This window comes from Canis lupus, chromosome 30 (assembly GCF_003254725.2).
Source record: "Canis lupus dingo isolate Sandy chromosome 30, ASM325472v2, whole genome shotgun sequence".
Lineage (NCBI taxonomy): Eukaryota > Metazoa > Chordata > Mammalia > Carnivora > Canidae > Canis > Canis lupus.
In genome coordinates, this window is record NC_064272.1 from 39,982,277 (window position 1) to 39,999,172 (window position 16,896).

General features: G+C 39.4%; 1 protein-coding gene across 13 annotated transcripts in view; it reads left to right on the forward strand.

Annotated features, from left to right (window-relative positions):
* The window catches only part of SCAPER (S-phase cyclin A associated protein in the ER), a 435,057-nt gene that overhangs the window by 341,786 nt on the left and 76,375 nt on the right, over positions 1–16,896 (forward strand). The gene's annotated exons all lie outside the window — the stretch shown is intronic.

Sequence of the window (16,896 nt, forward strand, 5' to 3'; positions counted from 1 at the left end):
ATGGAACTTATATTCTAGTTGGGGGAAAGAGGAAATGCATTTTAGGAGATGACCATTATAATGGAACAGAAATAAAGCTGAGTAACAACAGTAAAGGGAAAGTGGTTTAGGGGAGAAAAATGTTACTTTAAAAAGGTAGTCTACAAAGGCTCAAGGACGGGTGGCAGTTGAAGAGAGACAAGAGACAGAGACAGAACGTAGTACGTGAATTTAGAGAAGTCACCAAGGCAGTAGGCAGATCAAGAAGAGCCTTGTTGACCATTATGAGGTCTTAGGCTTTTCCTTTACAAGAGGTGAGAACCCAGGGAGTGTGCTGAGTGGAAGAATGATATGATTCACCATTTAAAACAAAGACATTTCCAAGCATCATGACCACTAAGTCATGTACTCTAAAATTTGCTGAAACTATATTACTTAGGACTTACATGAAATATGTAAACAGAGACTAGAAGTTACAAATATATTAGAAAGGGAAATAATATTTGGGATAAAATGTTAAATTTGCTTTAACATAATTATATTATTATTTCTGGAATAAAAAAAGATGTTGAAAACTATTAGCCATTCCTATTTAATTTCTTTTTATACTTTGAGGCTAAGTAAATCATCATGGTAAATATCTTTCATAGTTCTGCTTTTATGCATAAAAACATAAGCATAGATGTTTTATAAAATATCAATAGAGAAAAAACAGTTGTACATCTAATGACAGGTTAGCTGAAGGAAATAAAATGGTACCGATAATATAGAAACCTCTTCTGCTCTTGGAGTCCTTACACATTTTTGCCCTTACTCTGACACTGTCTTGACAGTCACTTTTTTTTTCTAAAGTTTCAGTTAAGATACAATGTAATATTATTTTCAGGTGTACAATATAGTGATTCAAAACTAAAGTACAACACCTAGTACTTCTCACAACTGCCCTCCTTACTCTCCATCGCCTATTTTATCCATCCCCCCCACCCACCTCCAGTCTGGTAACCATCAATTTGTTCTCTATACTCAAGAGTCTGTTTCTTGGTTTGCCCCCCTCTCTGTTCTTTTTTCCCCTTTGCTTATTTGTTTTGTTTCTTAAATTCCATTTATGAGTGAAATCAATATGGTATTGTCTTCCTCTGACTTACTTTGCTTAGCATTATACTCTCTAGATCTACCATGTCATTGTAAATGGCAAGATTTCAGTCTTTTTATGGCTAATATTCCATTGTATGTATATTGTATGTATATGTGTGTGTGTGTGTGTGTATATATATGTATATATATACACACATCTATATACACACACATCTTTATCCATTCATCTCTTATGGAACATCTGGGCTCCTTCCATAGTTTGGCTGTTGTGGACATTGCTGATATAAATATTGGGGTGCAAAGGCTCCTTCGGGTCACTACATTTGTATCCTTCAGATAAATACCTAGTAGTGTGATTGCTGGATCATAGGGTAGTTCTATTTTTAACTTTTGAGGAACGCCATGCTGTTTTTCCAGAGTGGCTGTACTAGTTTGCATTCCCACTAACAGTGTAAGAGGCTTCCCCTTTCTCCATGTCCTCCAAATACCTGTTGTTTCTTGTGTTAACAGATTTTAGCCATTCTGACGGGTGTGAGGTGATATCTTGTTGTAGTTTTATTTTTTTGTTTTTTTATTTTTATTTATTTATTTATTTATTATAATAAATTTATTTTTTATTGGTGTTCAATTTGCCAACATACAGAATAACACCCAGTGCTCATCCCGTCAAGTGCCCCCCTCAGTGCCCGTCACCCATTCACCCCCACCCCCCGCCCTCCTCCCCTTCCATCACCCCTAGTTCGTTTCCCAGAGTTAGGAGTCTTTATGTTCTGTCTCCCTTTCTGATATTTCCCACACATTTCTTCTCCCTTCCCTTCTATTCCCTTTCACTATTATTTATATTCCCCAAATGAATGAGAACATATAATGTTTGTCCTTCTACGATTGACTTATTTCACTCAGCATAATACCCTCCAGTTCCATCCACGTCGAAGCAAATGGTGGGTATTTGTCATTTCTAATGGCTGAGGAATATTCCATTGTATCGTTGTAGTTTTAATTCTCATTTCCCTGATGATGAGTTATGTTGAACATCTTTCCACGTCTCTCAGCTGTCTATATGTCTTCTTTGGAGAAATGTCTGTTCGTGTCTTCTGCCCATTTTTAATTGGATTATTTGTTTCTTGATGTTGAATTATATAAGTTTTTATAAATTTTGGATATGAACCCTTTATTGAAAATATGTCATTTGCAAATATCATTTCCCATTCTGTAGGTTGCCTTTTAGTTTTATTGATTGTTTCCTTTGCTGGACACAAGTTTTTTATTTTGATGAAGTCCCAAAGTTTATTTTTGCTTTTGTTTCCCTTGCCTCAGGAACATATCTAGAAGAATTTGCTGTGGCTGATGTCAAAGTGGAGGTTACTGCCTGTGTCCTCCTCTAAGATTTTTATGGTGTCAGGTCTCACATTTAGGTCTTTAGCCATTTTGAATTTATTTTTGTTATTTTATTTTATTTTTTTAAGATTTTATTTATTTATTCATGAGAGACACGCACGCACATACACACAGAGAGGCACAGGCAGAGGGAGAAGCAGGCTCCATGCAGGGAGCCCGACGTGGGACTCGATCCCTGGGTCTCCAGGATCACACCCGGGGCCAAAGGCAGGAGCCAAACCGCTGAACCACCCAGGTTGCCCCTTGAATTTATTTTTGTAAGAAAGTCATCCAGTTTTATTCTTTTGCATGTTGCTCTCCAGTTTCCCCAACATCATCCGCCGAAGAGACTGTCTTTTTCCTGTTGGAAATTCTTTCCTACTTTGTTGAAGATTGATTGACCATATAGTTGTAGATTCATTTCTGGGATTTCTGTTCTATTTCATTGATCTATGTGTCTATTTTTTTTACAGGCTTTATTTGTTTATTCATGAGAGACACAGAGAGAGGCAGAGACATAGACAGAGGTAAAAGCAGGCTCCCTGCAGGGATCCTAATGTGGAATTCGATCCCCCGATGTTGGGATCACAATCTGAGCCAAGGCAGTTACTCAACTGCTGAGCTACCCAGGCATCCCAGATCTGTGTGTGTGTTTTTGTGCCAGTACCATACTGTCTTGATCACTACAGCTTTGTAACATTACCTGAAGTCCAGAATTGTGATGCCTCCAGCTTTGCTTTGCTTTTTCAAGGTTGCTTTGGCTATTCGAGATCTTTTGTTTTAGGATTATGTTGGATTTCAGGATTGTTTGTTCTAGATCTGTGAAAAATGCTGTTGGTATTTTATGTGTAAATTGCTTTGGATAGTATGGACATTTTAACAATATTTGTTCTTCCGGCCCAGGAGCGTGGAATGTTTTTCCATTTCTTTGTGTCATCTTAATTTCTCATTGTTGTTTATAGTTTTCAAAGTATAGGTCTTTCACCTCTTTACTTAGGTGTCTTCCTGTTTTGGGTGCAGCTGTAAATGGATTGACTACTTAATTTCTTTCTGCTGCTTTATTGTTGGTGTATAGAAATACAGCAGATTTCTGTACATTGATTTTATATCCTGTGACTTTAATGATTTCGTATATCATTTCTAGCAGTTTTTTGGTGGAGTCTTCCAGGTTTTCTATATAAAGTATCATGTCATCTGGAAATAGTGAAGTTTTTATTTTTCCTTGCCAATTTGGATGCCTTGTATTTCACTTCCTTTCCTGACTGCTGTGGCTGGGACCTCCAGTAGTATGTTAAATAACAGTGGTGAGGGTGCACATCCCTGCCTTGTTCCTCACCATAGAGGGAAACCTCTCAGGTTTTCCCCATTGAGGATGATATTATCTGTGGATTTTTCATATATGGCCTTTATTATGTTGCGGTATGTTGAGGTGTTCTCTCTAAACCTCCTTGTAGGGCAGCCCCTGTGACTCAGCGGTTTAGCGCCACCTTCAGCCTAGGGTGTTATCCTGGAGACCCGGGATCGAGTCCCACGTCGGGCTCCCTGCTTCCCCTCCGCCTGTGTCTCTGCCTCTCTCTCTCTCTCTCTCTTTCTCTCTCTCTCATGAATAAATAAATAAATAAAATCTTTAAAAAAAAAAAAAAACCTTGTTGAGGATTTTTATAAGTGGATGTTGTACTTTGTCAAATGCTTTTTCTGCATGTAATGAAATGGTCATATGGTTCTTATCCTTTCTTTTATTAATATGGTGTATCAGGGCACCTGGATGGCTCAGTCGTTAAGTGTTTGCCTTTGGCTCAGGTCATGATCCCAGTGTCCTGGGATCAGCCCCTGCATCAGGGTCCCTCTCCCTCTCCCTCTGCCCCTGCTCCTGTGCATTCTCTCTCGTTCATTTTCACCCTCTCTCTCAACTAAATAAATAAAATCTTTTTTTTTAATGTGTATCATATTGATTGATTGAACCGCCCTTGGAACCCAAGAATAAGTCCCACTTCACCATGGTGAATGAGTCTTTAATGTATTATTACTGGGTTCAGTTTGCTAGTATTTTATTGATAATTTTTGCATCCATGTTCATCAGGGATGCTGGCTTTTAGTTCCCTTTTTTAGTGGGTCTCTACCTCATTTGTATCAGGATAATTCTGGCCTCACAGAATGAATTTGGAAGTTTTCCTTGCTTTTCTATTTTTTGGAATAGTTGGGGAAGAATAGATATGAATTCTTCTTTAAATGTTTTGTGGAATTCCCCTGTGAAGCCACCTAGGCCTGGACTTTGGTTTGTTGGGCATTTTTATCCATTTCTCCCATATTGTCCCAATTTGTGGCATATAATTCTTCTTTCTCTTTTTAGTAAGTCTGGCTAGAGATTTTTAATTTTTATTAATTTTTTCAAAGAAACAGCTCCTACTTTCATTGATCTGTTCTATTGTTTTTTAGTTTCTCTTTCATTTCTGCTCTGATCTTTATGATTTCCTTCCTTTTGCTGGCTTTAGGTTTTGTCTGCAGTTCTTTTTCTAGCTCCTTTCCATGTAAGGTTGTTAGATTGTTTGTTTGAGAATTTTCTTGGTTCTTGAGGCAGACCTTTATTTCTAAACCATCTTCTGTTGGTTCTCAATGTACTTAATTCATATACAGACCATTGTGAACAAACACACTGTACAACTTAAAAATACATAAACTCAATTTCACAATACTAAAAATTAGTTGGGTAGAATTACCACTGGATTACCAGGTTAATTTTCTCTCTCATGGAATCACATTACAGAAGGATGGATTTGTACTTAATAAGAAACCATCTTTCTATGTTGCAAAAATGAATGTAGAAAGTTTTTGAAACCATTTTGGTAGTGTGAGATAGTAGTGGATAAAGAATGTGAATTTGCCTTTTAAGAGTGATAATGACTTTTAATTTAATTTTGCCTCAGGGCTTGGTCCTATGAATATTGGATTTCTCCTTGGAGTAGATTTAGTGAAGCAGCACAGTACTTATTCCATCCTGATGGTTTCTTTATCCTCAGGAAAGTCTCCTCCTCTGGACCATGGTTTCCTCAAATATAAAGTGAAAAAATTTTATTGTGAGGTTCTTTCTAAATCTAAAACTATATGAAATATCTGCAGATTTTATGAAAGTCAAAAATCTCTTGAGAGGAAGGGGATACTTCGTAGTAAGAATATGTACATAAAATCAACCTATAATTTGCTATTGTACGATACTGACCACACCCGTGTATTCTGAAGAAATATACTAAAGGAAATAACCTTTAATCCAATGGAGAAAAATTGTGGTTTTAGATTTTCTGCCTCAGGAGTGACAGATTCAGAAAAGCCAAAAGCTGTATAGCTCTGTTTTTTCCCAGGCCAGGCCTGGTGCACACCAGCAGGCGGTAGTTACAAGCACTGCTGCATGCTGGGAAGGTAACCTCTCCTGCCCTTCACAGACCACCCACCACAGAATGGAATGTGTTCCAGACTCAGGTAAGCCAGGTGTGCAGTAGATGAGGGCAGTGAGCAGGGGGAGGGGAAGATGTTGCTAGCACACCTTTCCTAAAGGGCAGGTCCCTCAACTTCCAATGTGCCCTTGGCCAAGCGACGGTGCTAGAAGGAAGTTCAAACTCCAGTGTTGGTCTATAAACATGTTTCAGAACTCTAGATGTGCCTTTCATCTCCTAAGTGTCCCAAAACAGCAGGCTGCTAATGAGTTATCTTACCTCTGGCAAGTAAAAGTGATATCCACATAGAAAAAAGACAATAGCATTGAGTATTCCGCTGAATACATTATCCTTTACAGTGTAGATACCTTCTGCAAGTTTCTTTTTATCAAATCTCATTTTTGAAGACTAGAAAGAGCTTTTTTGTCTCACTGAAGATAAGCGCCTCCTTATCATAGTTTAGGCAATTTTGAAATTCTTCCCTAGATGAAACATTGGTTTCCTATTAAGTATTGCTGTTAAATGATTTAAAATCCAGCAAAAGAAAAATCTATATAGAAGGAATGAGGAGAATTTCTGTACTATTTGAATGAGACACAAAAAAGGCTTCACCAAAGATTACAAGCAAAAGAAAACTGTTCTGAGCAGTGAAAGGACAATACTGAATGAGAAAATACCCATATACATGCACAAAATTCTATGGAAAAATATGATGAGGGACTGAACTGAATGTCGGGCTAACTTAGACTCTTGGAAACTAGAAAATTATGGGGAGAAAAAAAAGACTATTTAGCACAGTGAGAGCCTCCAGACCTAGGTCTGAAGTCCCAGGATTCAGGGCAGCAGGCCTAACAAGGGAAGCTTGGCCCCTGTAGGCCACGAGGTTCTTCATATGACTGCAAGATTGTTAGAGAAGCTTTTCAGTTTGTGTTTACTTTATGAGAAACTACCAAATGGTGTTTCTAAAATTAAGTAGAAATCCCCAAAGAAACAGAAAATCAAAAGTTGTCAGCTGTGGACAGAGAATATAAAAATATTGTAAAAATACATCTGATTTACTTTACATAAGCTTATTTTCTTGAGGCTGATGAAGAAGTGACATTTGATGCTCAAACCTCACTGACAGTTTCTGAATAATGAGATTAGTACATTTAACCCAGAATTGTCGCAGCAATCCTTAAATATAATATTTTCTTGCCTTTTGGCCAATAAAAAACTCTGATGGAATTCTTTTTTTCTTTAATGGAAGAGATACCAGAAAAGCATTGTGGGTTTTTTTTTTTTTTCATTTGTTTGTATTGAAGTTTGATTTGCCAACATATAGTATAACACCCGGGGGATCCCTGGGTGGCGCAGCGGTTTAGCGCCTGCCTTTGGTTCAGGGCGCGATCCTGGAGACCCGGGATCAAATCCCATGTCGGGCTCCCGGTGCATGGAGCCTGCTTCTCCCTCTGCCTATGTCTCTGCCTCTGTGTGTGTGTGTGTGTGTGTGTGTGTGACTATCGTAAATAAATAAAAATTAAAAAAAAAAAAACACCCGGTGCTCATCCCATCAAGTGCTCCCCTCAGTGCCCGTCACTCAGTTACCCCATCCCCCCGCCCACCTCCCCTTCCGCAACCCTTTGTTTGTTTCCCAGAGTCAGGAGTCTCTCATGATTTGTCTCCCTCTCTAACATTTCCCACTCATTTTCTCTCCTTTCCCCTATAATCCCTTTCACTATTATATTCCCCATATGAGTGAAACCGTATGATGTTTGTCCTTCTCTGATTGACTTACTTCACTCAGCATAATACCCTCCAGGTCTATCCACATTGAAGCAAATGGCAGGTATCCGTCCTTTCTATTGGCTGAGTAATATTCCATGTATCCATAGACCACATCTTCTCTATCCATCATCTGTCCATGGACACCGAGGCTCCTTCCACAGTTTGGCTATTGTGGACGTTGCTGCTATAAACATCGGGGTGCAGGTGTCCTGCCGTTTCACTGAATCTGTATCTTTGGGGTAAATCTCCAGCAGTGCCATTGCTGGGTCGTAGGGCAGGTCTATTTTTAACTCTTTGAGGAACCTCCACACAGTTTCCCAGAGTGGCTGCACCAGGTCACATTCCCACCAACAGTGCAGAGGCTTCCCCTTTCTCCACGTCCTCTCCAACATTTATTTCTTGTCTTGTTAATTTTCCCCATTCTCACTGGTGTGAGATGGGATCTCATTGTGGTCTTGATTTATATTTCCCTGATGGCCAAGGATGCGGAGCATTTTCTCATGTGCTTGTTGGCCATGTCTATGTCTTCCTCTGTGAGATTACTGTTCATGTCTTTTGCCCATTTTGTGATTGGATTGTTTGTTTCTTTGCTGTTGAGTTTAATAAGTTCTTTATAGATCTTGGAAACTAGCCCTTTATCTGATACGTCATTTGCAAATATCTTCTCCCATCCTGTAGGTTGTCTTTGAGTTTTGTTGACTGTATCCTTTGCTGTGCAGAAGCTTCTTATCTTAAGTCCCAGTAGTTCATTTTTGTTTTGTTTCTTTGCCTTCAGTAGATGTATCTTGCAAGAAGTTACTGTGGCCAAGTTCAAAAAGGGTGTTGCCCTGTGTTCTCCTCTAGGATTTTGATGGATTCTTGTCTCACATTGAGATCTTTCATCCATTTTGAGTTTATCTCTGTGTCTGGTGTAAGAGAATGGTCCAGTTTCATTCTTCTGCACGTGGCTGTCCAATTTTCCCAGCACCATTTATTGAAGAGACTGTCCTTTTTTCCAGTGGATAATCTTTCCTGCTTTGTCGAATATTAGTTGACCATAGAGTTGAGGGTCCAATTCTGGATTCTCTGTTGTGTTCCATTGATCTATGTGTCTGTTTTTGTGCCAGGATCATACTGTCTTGATAACCACAGCTTGGCAGTACAACCTGAAATCCAGCATTGTGATGCCCCCAGCTCTGGTTTTTCTTTTTTAATATTCCCCTGGCTATTTGGGGTCTTTTCTGATTCTACACAAATCTTAAGATGATTTGTTCTAACTCTCTGAAGAAAGTCCATGGTATTTTGATAGGGATTGCACTGAACATGTACATTGCCCTGGGTAGCATTGACACTTGTCACAATATTAACTCTTCCAATCCATGAGCACAGAGTGTTTTTTCATCTCTTTGTGTCTTCCTCAATTTCTTTCAGAAGTGTTCTATAGTGTTTAGGGTACAGATCCTTTACCTCTTTGGTTAGGTTTATTCCTAGGTATTTTATGCTTTTGGGTGCAATTGTAAATGGGATTGACTCCTTAATCTCTCTTTCTTCAGTCTCATTGTTAGTGTATAGAAATGCCGCTGACTTCTGGGCATTGATTTTGTATCCTGCCACGCTACCAAATTGCTGTATGAGTTCTAGCCATCTTGGGGTGGAGGCTTTTGGGTTTTCTATGTTCAGTATCATGTCATCGGCAAAGAGGGAGAGTTTGACTTCTTCTTGCCAATGTGAATGCCTTTTATTTCTGTTTGTTGCCTGATTGCTGAGGCCAGAACTTCTAGGACTATGTTGAATAGCAGTGGTGAGAGTGGACATCCCTGTCGTGTTCCTCATCTTAGCGGCAAGGCTTCCAGTGTTTTCCCATTGAGAATGATATTTGCTGTGGGCTTTTCGTAGATGGCTTTTAAGATGCTGAGGAATGTTCCCTCCTATCCCTACACTCTGAAGAGTTTTGATCAGGAATGGATGCTATATTTTGTCAAATGCTTTCTCTGCATCTATTAAGAAGATCATATGGTTCTTGTTTTTTCTCTTGTTGATGTGATCTATCATGTTGATTGTCTTACAAGTGTCGAACCAGCCTTGCATCCCAGGGATAAATCCCACTTGATCATGGTGAATAATCTTCTTAATGTACTGTTGGATCCTATTGGCTAGTATCTTGTTGAGAATTTTTGCATGTGTGTTTATCAGGGATATTGGTCTATAATTCTCCCTTTTGGTGGGGTCTTTGTCTGGTTTTGGAATTAAGGTGATGCTGACCTCATAAAGCGAGTTTGGAATATATGGTCCCTTTCTATCCTTCAAAACAACTTTAGTAGAATAGATATTATTTCTTCTTTAAACATTTGATAGAATTTTCCTGGGAAACCATTTGGCCCTGGACTTTTGTGTCTTTGGATGTGTTTGATGACTGCTTCAATTTCCTCCCTGGTTATGGGCCTGTTCAGGTTTTCTATTTCTTCCTGTTCCAGTTTTGGTAATTTGTGGTTTTCCAGAAATGCATCCATTTCTTCCAAATTGCCTAATTTGTTGGCATATAGCTGCTCATAATACATTTTTAAAATAGTTTGGGGATCCCTGGGTGGCGTAGCGGTTTGGCGCCTGCCTTTGGCCCAGGGCGCAATCCTGGAGACCCGGGATCGAGTCCCACGTCGGGCTCCCGGTGCATAGAGCCTGCTTCTCTGCCTGTGTCTCTGCCTCTCTCTCTCTCTCTCTCTCTCTCTCTCTGTGTGACTATCATAAATAAAAAAAATAAAACTTTAAAAAATAAAATACTTTGTATTTCTTTGGTATTGCTTGTGATCTCTCCTCTTTCATTCACTCTCAGAGCATGAACATGTAGTCTCAGGATTGAGTCCTACATTGGGCTCCCTTCTTGGAGCCTGCTTGTCCCTCTGCCTCTGTTTCTGCCTGTTTTTCTCTGTGTCTCTCACAAATAAATAAATAAAATCCAAAAAAATAATTAAATTAATTAAATTAAAAATAATAATTTTTCTCCAGTCTCCTGGTTTACACTCTTTAACCTCCATATGTTTCTTCCAAATTTTGTCTTGTGATTGAGTTCTAGTTTCAAAGCATTGTGGTCTGAAAATATGCAGAGAACATTCCCAATCTTTTGCTATCAATTGAGTCCTGATTTGTGACCCAGTATGTGGTCTATTCTGGAGAAAGTTCATGTGCACTTGAAAAGAATGTGTATTCAGTTGCGTTCAAATGGAAAGTTGTGTATATATCTGTGAGATCCATCTGGTCCAGTGTATCATTCAAGGCCCTTTTTTCTTTGGTGATGTTCTGATTAGAAAACCTGTCATTTGCAGAAAGTGCCTTGTTGAAGTCTCTTACTATTAGTGTATTATTATCTAAGTATGTCTTTACTTTGGTTAATTGATTGATATGCTTGGCAGCTCCCTCATTAGGGTTAGGTCCTCTTGTTGGATAGACCCTTTAAGTATTATATAGTGTCCCTCTTCATCTCTTACTACAGTGTTTGGGATAAACTCTAATTTACCTGATATGAGGATTGCTACCCCAGCTTTCTTTTGAGGACCATTTGAATGGTAAATGGTCTCCACCCCTTCATTTTCAGGCTAGAGGAGTCCTTAGGTCTAAAATGAGTCTCTTGTAGACAGCAAATAGATGGGTCTTGCTTTTTTGATACAGTCTGAAACCCTGTGTCTCTTGATGGGATCATTTAGCTCATTCATATTCAGAATAACTATTGAAAGATATGAATTTAGTGTCATCATAATACCTCTTCAGTGCCTGTTTTTGTGGATTGTTTATCTGGGCTCCCTGTTTCTTTTACAGCGTCTCCCCTTAATATTTCTTGCAGAGCTGGTTTGGTGGTCACATATTGTTTCAGTTTATGCCCATCCTGGGAGCTCTTTATCTCTCCTTCTATTCTGAATGAGAGCCTTGCTGGATAAAGTATTCTTGGCTGCATGTTCTTCTCATGTAGGACCCTGAATATATCCTGCCAGACCTTTCTGGCCTGTCAGGTCTCTGTGGAGAGGTCTGCTGTTAATGTGATATTTCTCTCCATATAAATTAAGATTCTCTTGTCTTGAACTGCTTTAAGGATTTCCCCTTTATCTTTGGAATTTGTGAGTTTCACTATTAAATGTCGAGGTGTTGAACGGTTTTTATTGATTTGGGGGGGGTCCTCTCTATCTCTTGGATCTGAATGCCTACTTCCTTCCCCAGATTTGGGAAGTTCTCAGCTATGATTTGTTTAAATATACTTTGTGGTCCTCTCTCTCTCAGCCTCTTCTGGAACCCCAATTAGGTATACATTTTTCCTTCTCAAGCTAACATTTATTTCCTTAAGCCTTTCCTCCTGGTCTCTTAATTGTTTTTCTCTTTTTTCCTCAGCTTCCTTCCTTACCATCAACTTGTCTTCTGTGTCACTCACTCTTTCTTCTACCTCATTAACCCTCATCGTTAGGACCTCCAGTGACTCCGGGCATCTTGAGCTCCACGGCCCTCCTGTCATGGTGCCCGGTTTCCCCGGGAGCACTGTCCTGTCCCGAGGCCTCACCGCCCCGCGTCCCTGGCTACTCACGGTTCCCCTCCCCCACCTCATTCTTTCTTATTTTTTTTCGTCTTCCTACTTTGTTAAAAGCAAAAACTTTTCTCTCTGTAGCATTTCAGCTGCTCTCTCTTTAAGTCTCAGGTCAAATTTGTAGGTGTTCAGGATGTTTTGAAAGGTACCGAGGTAAGTTTGTGGGGCCAGGTGAGTTGGGCCCCCTCCACCACCTTTCCCCTCCCTCCCAGAGAAGGGCTGTTAGGCCCATTACCAATTTTCACTCCCTCCGCTAAAGATAGTTTCTGCTGAATCCTCAGTAAAAGAGCTACCCAATGGGAGGAAGTCCGTTTGGGGTAAGAGATGGCACAGAGGCTTTAAAGTCTAATAAACTCAGATTCAATTCCCAGACCTTCCATTAACTCACTGTGAAACTTGGGCATGTCCTTGATATCTCTGAATTTGAAGTATTAATCTGTAAAAAATTAAATGTGATGATACAAGAAAAATACTTAAGCAGTTTTGCTTAGTAGAAAAACCTCATAGATGTTAGTCTCCATCCTTCCTTCTCTTACAACCTCTCCCAGGGAGTATGGCTCATAATTTAGCTCCCCACCCCCTTGGAGTACCTTTAGTTTGTCATTTTGAGCATAAGCAGTTATACTGATATGTAGTAAATAATAATTTCAGAGGAAATAAAGATGAGATGTAGGCAATAACTGATTCTCACATTGCAGTGCCTTTTTGTATTCCTATCTGTCCTTCCTTGTGATTCCAGAAATAGTGTCACATTTTGCTACTGCCTGCATCAAAAATGGTCACCACTTTTCTCTTTTGTATTGTTCTTTCTGTTCTTCTATAAACGACAAAACCACAATTTGTTACAGTTCATTGTAAAATGAGTCTGTAGGGTCTGAATGACCCTTAAGGTGAGCAGAGCACCTTAAAAGTACTTCTAATTAAGTGAAAGATTACCAAACACACATGCATCCTGTTTATTTGAAATACTTGATGAAAATCAGTACAAGAAAAAAAAAAAAGAAAATCAGTATAAGCTTCTTAAAAAGAAAGGATGGTGAAAATTTGTGATAATGAAGAAACCTGACATTACCCTGAAATTATTTCTCATATTCTCTCTGTAATGTGTAAAAGAAAAAGCTGTGATTTTGGTGGATTTATTGAGATAATTTTAAAACATGGGAATTCGAACACATAAGTTACATTTTTCTCTGCCTGGGGGCCCCAGTAATATTATAGTAGATAGATACAGACCTGAACCCTCAAAAACAAAAAAAGAATGGGAAGCAAAGGAAAGCAAATATGTTTTAATCCCTAAAGCAGGTAGTTGAAAGACGGTTACCTAAAAGCTAAAACCTAAATTAACAGGAAGAAAAATACCAGGAGAAAATTTGTGCTACAGAACCCCAAAAGGCTCAAGAATTAGAGTCACCAGGTATCTCAGAAAATGAGAATGAGAATGAGGCTGGAAAGAGAGTAATTGGTTGATAGTCTAAATAAGAGGCAGTTTAGATGCCCTAGAATTCATCTGCCATGTGTATCGCCAAGTGACTGCTCCCTGCAGCCATGGCAGGAAACAAGAGTTTGAACCAAAGTTACACTAGGCATTAGGACACTGTATACAGCCACAAAAAGTCATACAAAAACAAAATGATTAAGTGAGAATCTCTCTTCTTAAGTAATGAGCCACTCAGCCTCTTCTGTGAATCTCTGTAGAAATGGGCAGGCCATGTTATATTCTACAGGCTTAGAAGATAAAGGATTTCATTCTAATGAAATGAACTTACACAGGAGAACAGACATATAAACACTAATACTTGGGATTCCCCAGTGGGAAAGCTAGGTCTCTGTTAGTCACCCAGATTGAAGCCCTTCGTGCAGAGTATGTATCCAGCTTGTAACTGGATCAAGGTTGTGATACACTAATCTCTCTAGCCATCAGTCTTGCATGTGAACAGAAAGTCACACGTGGCTACATATTTAAGGAAAGCTTAAAATCTAAAGTATAGAGAAGGAACTCACAGGAGACAAAGACCACGTAGGAAACAAAATCTTAAAAAAGTATAATTTCACAGAGATGAGAAATACTGTATCTACAAAACAAAAAAAACTAAAAACATACAGAGAGCCAAAAAGAGCTACTGAAATTAGGGGCAGTTGGGTGGCTTAGTTGGTTTAGTATCCAACTCTAGGTCTCGGCTCAGGTCATGGTCTCAGGGTGGTAGGATTAAGCCTCGTGGGGTACTGTGCCAGTGCAGTCTGCTTAAGATTCTCTCTCCCTGCACTGGGTGTTATGCTAAATGTTGGCAAATTGAACTCCAATAAAAAAAAAAAAAAAAAAAAAAAGATTCTCTCCCCCTCTCCGTCTGCCTCTCCCTGATGCATGCTACTCTTTTTCTTTCTCTCAAGTAAATAAATTGGAAAAAAAAAAAAAACCTTCAGAAATTTTGGAATATAATGAAAAACTCAGTAGAAGGACTGGAAATAAAGTTAAGGAAATCACCTAAAAAGTAGGACAAAAAACGAAGAGATGAAGAGCAGGAGAAAATAGAATATAAGAAAATTACAGGCTTAGTTCAGGACCAAAGTCCAACAGAGAAAATGAATGAGAGGAAATTAGCAAAGAAATAATCCAAGAAATTTCCCCATAAGTGAAACACATGGTTTACAGATTAGAAAGACCACAGAGTTTTTGCAAACTAAAGGAGGAGGGGGAGGAAGAGGAAGAGGAAGAAGAACAAGAACAAGAAGAAGAAGAAAAAGAAAGAAGGAAGAAAGAAAGAAGAAAGACGTATACCAGGACACAGGAAATTAGAGATAAGCTTCTATAAGTTCCCAGAGAGGACAAAATAGGCCATGTACAAAAACGTTACAAATTAGATCAGACCTCTTAACAACAGTGCTTGAAGTTGGAAACAGTGGAGCAGTCTTTTAAAACTCCAAAGGAAAATTAGTTCCAACCTAGAATTCTCTATTCGGCCAAACTAGCATTCAAGTATAAGGATGAAATAAAGATATTTACAGACACACAGGTCTCAAAATTTTTCTTCCCACGCACCCTTTCTTAGAAAGCTGTTGGAATATATTCTTCAACAAGAGAATGGGAAGAAAAAGAAGACATGGAATCCAAGAAATAAAGGGAATCTAACCCAGGAGGGGATGGGAGGAATTCTTACGATGAGGACGAAAGGCCAGCTCAAAGCGAGGGGCACGTAGCAGCCTACAGAGCAAGCAGGTCGGCCTCAGGAACACTGTCCACTGAGCCAACAATCCCTGATGTATTTGAACTTGAGAGAAATTCCAATTGAACCAGAAAGGTTGATGATGAATTAATGACAGATAAATAGGAAATTCAGCATTCAAAAAAAGCTACCCAACCGAAACCAAAAACGTGCATAAGAAAGTAAATAGGATCCTCATTTGCTCTACAGGGTAACTGTGACGAGGCTCGTAGAGTCACGATGGGAGAAACAGCATCGTGCAGCCAACAGTCCTGTGCACCGAACATTCTGCTTCTCTCCCTCTCCCTCTTACTAAGTACGTAGTACGATGACGCCTCTTGGTTCCCCTGTGGTTGGGTTGGACGGGGCTTGGTTCCAGCCAACAAGGTGTGAGCAGGTGATGCCTTCAGTGTGGATGCAGGACCTTGCCGACATCTTTTTTCTTCTCTGCCACTGTGACCTGCAGTGCTCTGGACTGTCTGATACGCTAACCACTTTAGAATTAAAATTAGTTGAAATTAAAAATTCAGTCTGTGTCACATTAACCAGTATTTCCAGTGCTCAACCGCCACGAGTGACACATGCAGATATAGAACAGCGTAGACTGAAACGCTTTGATCATCGTAGAAAGCTCTATTGATCATTGTTGCTACAAGTGGTAGTTGCTTTGTTACCTGGACTCCAGAGTAGGGACAACACCCTCAGATGGACATGTCATGTGAGTGAAAAATAAAGCTTTATTGTTTGAAGCCACTGACGTTTTTGAGGAGTGTTTCACTGCAGCATAACCTAGCTCATCCCGACTTACTTAGAAATCCTAGGTTCAAACCCCATTCCTCGGATACCACCTTCTATACTGGGACAGGCTAGGTTTCACTAGTCACCGTCTGAAGAAGTCCGTGGACTCTTTTATAGCTACTTTAGAGTTTCAGAGGGAACTTTCGTCAGTAAATGGAGTACACACTGCAGAAAGATTCTACTAAAATTACTTGGGCTTGGGACTGACTTAGTGGTCAGAGATCATTTATGGCCAACAGTCCTAAATAGGCTATTCTCAGAAAAGTGATTTTCATGGAATATGTAAATTAACAAAAGGAATGGAAGGAACATTTGCTTGTGTTTATAAAGAACCTGTTTTTTAATCCAATAATCATTTGTTCCTCTAGCTTCCGATAGAACTGGTACAGGTGTAGAGTGAGAATAAGCAAAGGCCAGTTGTTCCCAAATAAGTACATTTGTGAAATGTAATAGTTTGCCAGGTGTTTTCCCCCTTCATTATCTTATTTGCACTTTATAGTTGTCCCAGCAGGTCAGCAGATATAGAAACCAAGAAAGGTAAAATTATTAAAGTCATGTAACCCGCTGGAGGAAAAACCAAATCTCGAATACAGTACCATCTGATTCCCAGTCCAGACCTCCTTTCTTCTCACCCTTAGCTTATTGTCTCTGCCCCTTTTGGTACTCAAGCCTTCAGGAGGCAGCCCCTCCTCTTCCTGGGAAGAATGAG